Source organism: Pseudophryne corroboree, unplaced genomic scaffold, assembly GCF_028390025.1.
Source record: "Pseudophryne corroboree isolate aPseCor3 unplaced genomic scaffold, aPseCor3.hap2 scaffold_478, whole genome shotgun sequence".
NCBI lineage: Eukaryota > Metazoa > Chordata > Amphibia > Anura > Myobatrachidae > Pseudophryne > Pseudophryne corroboree.
In genome coordinates, this window is record NW_026970090.1 from 429,237 (window position 1) to 432,124 (window position 2,888).

Sequence of the window (2,888 nt, forward strand, 5' to 3'; positions counted from 1 at the left end):
CAGCATGCTTCCATTGCTGTACTCTGCTGCACATGTAAGTGCAAGAGATCATGAAGCACTCACTCATCATGGGAAAGTACCAATGTGTTTCTTCGTTGGTTGATGGAAGAAACATCTTACAAAAACTCTCCAGATTATTGACTTTTTAAAGTTTTTCTAGGAAACGTTTTAGATGAATGCTTATTAGCCTTTGTCAGTTTGGACTTTTGCAAAGTGTCACTGTGGCGCAATCAGTTAGTGTGCACGGCTATTAACCAAAAGGTTGGTGGTTCAATCCCACCCAGGGACGTAATTGACCTTGTTATCAGATTTTGGTGATCTTTAAGTAGACAAGTCAAAATTTCAAACCCCCTCTTATGGTGTAGGGTACCTGGCCTTCTCTGATGTAATCAGAGTTAGATTTGATTCAGTGATTTTCTAAAAACAGCTAGGAAGCACAATTTAGCAGTGGGTTGCAGAGAAAAAGAAATATGCTGGCAAAAAAATCCAATTGAGTGATTAAACAGCTCTTCATTTTTTGGCTTTATTTTTATGCTAACAAATTTGTTCTCTGAAAAGTGTCCACAAAGCCAAGTCTCTGATTAACACCTTTGTAAGGATGGTTTTTCACCTATTACTAAATTAAACTTGCTTCATTGGAAAGGCAGCAAGATGCATCCTCATTTCAATGTCTACTGAAATAATACAGGTTGACACCAGGAAACATTAACGCCACTGCATCCTTGCTGCTTTCTCATGTGGAAGTCTGTTTAATGTGAAAACAAGGTGATATCTAATTAGCACACAGGTAAGGAATTAAGAAAATCTTTATTTAAGGGTGAAAATGTTTCTCACAAAATCGTTGCCCCAATGCATCATTGAAATTCAAGCTGGAAAGATGATTTTAATATATCACTTGTACATTTTGTATTGCTCTTCTGGTGACAATGTAGTTTGTTTTTGTCAATTACCATTTTAATAATAGGGTAAAGAAAATTAAGTGGATTTTTAAAAGAAAACAATACTTTCAATATACTATTAAAACAAATTAAAATGGTAAAAGTTATTGTACTTTAAGTAAAAATAAAAGAGCAAAAATATCAATCCCAGTTTTGATTACTTAAATCAACAACAAAAAATGCATATAGCAAAGGATAGTTTCAATCTGCCTACCTCTGGGTTATGGGCCCAGCATGCTTCCATTGCAGTACTCTGCTGCACATGTAAGTGCAAGAGATCCTGAAGCACTCACTCATCATGGGAAAGTACCAATGTGTTTCTTCGTTGATTGATGGAAGAAACATCTTACAAAAACTCTCCAGATTATTGACTTTTTAAAGTTTTTCTAGGAAACGTTCTAGATGTATGCTTATTAGCCTTTGTCAGTATGTACTTTTTACAAAGTGTCTCTGTGGCGCAATCGGTTAGTGTGTCTGGCTACTAACCGAAAGGTTGGTGGTTCAATCCCAACCAGGGACGTAATTGACATTGTTATCAGATTTTGGTGATCTTTAAGTAGACAAGTCAAAATTTCAAACTCCCTGTTATGGTGTAGGGTACCTGGCCTTCTCTGATGTAATCAGAGTTAGATTTGATTCAGTGATTTTATAAAAACAGATAGGAAGCACAATTTAGCAGTGGGTTGCAGAGAAAAAGAAATATGCTGGCAAAAAAAAACCAATTGAGTGATTTAAACAGCTCTTCATTTTCTGGCTTTATTTTTATGCTAACAAATTTGTTCTCTGAAAAGTGTCCACAAAGCCAAGTCTCTGATTAACACCTTTGTAGGGATGGTTTTTCACCTATTACTAAATTAAACTTGCTTCATTGGAAAGGCAGCAAGATGCATCCTCATTTCAATGTCTACTTAAATAATACGGGTTGACACCAGGAAACATTAACGCCACTGCATCCTTGCTGCTTTCTCATGTGGAAGTCTGTTTAATGTGAAAACAAGGTGATATCTAATTAGCACACAGGTAAGGAATTAAGAAAATCTTTATTTAAGGGTGAAAATGTTTCTCACAAAATCGTTGCCCCAATGCATCATTGAAATTCAAGCTGGAAAGATGATTTTAATATATCACTTGTACATTTTGTATTGCTCTTCTGGTGACAATGTAGTTTGTTTTTGTCAATTACCATTTTAATAATAGGGTAAAGAAAATTAAGTGGATTTTTAAAAGAAAACAATACTTTCAATATACTATTAAAACAAATTAAAATGGTAAAAGTTATTGTACTTTAAGTAAAAATAAAAGAGCAAAAATATCAATCCCAGTTTTGATTACTTAAATCAACAACAAAAAATGCATATAGCAAAGGATAGTTTCAATCTGCCTACCTCTGGGTTATGGGCCCAGCATGCTTCCATTGCAGTACTCTGCTGCACATGTAAGTGCAAGAGATCCTGAAGCACTCACTCATCATGGGAAAGTACCAATGTGTTTCTTCGTTGGTTGATGGAAGAAACATCTTACAAAAACTCTCCAGATTATTGACTTTTTAAAGTTTTTCTAGGAAACGTTCTAGATGTATGCTTATTAGCCTTTGTCAGTATGTACTTTTAACAAAGTGTCTCTGTGGCGCAATCGGTTAGTGTGTCTGGCTACTAACCGAAAGGTTGGTGGTTCAATCCCACCCAGGGACGTAATTGACATTGTTATCAGATTTTGGTGATCTTTAAGTAGACAAGTCAAAATTTCAAACTCCCTGTTATGGTGTAGGGTACCTGGCCTTCTCTGATGTAATCAGAGTTAGATTTGATTCAGTGATTTTATAAAAACAGATAGGAAGCACAATTTAGCAGTGGGTTGCAGAGAAAAAGAAATATGCTGGCAAAAAAAAAACCAATTGAGTGATTTAAACAGCTCTTCATTTTCTGGCTTTATTTTTATGCTAACAAATTT

At 35.2% G+C, this 2,888-nt stretch overlaps 1 non-coding gene across 1 annotated transcript; it reads left to right on the top strand.

Annotated features, from left to right (window-relative positions):
* Positions 1-2,555: 2,555 nt before the first annotated feature.
* TRNAS-ACU (transfer RNA serine (anticodon ACU)) lies at positions 2,556-2,629 on the top strand. Its single transcript has one exon. It is a non-coding gene; the product is annotated as a tRNA-Ser (tRNA).
* Positions 2,630-2,888: the final 259 nt, after the last annotated feature.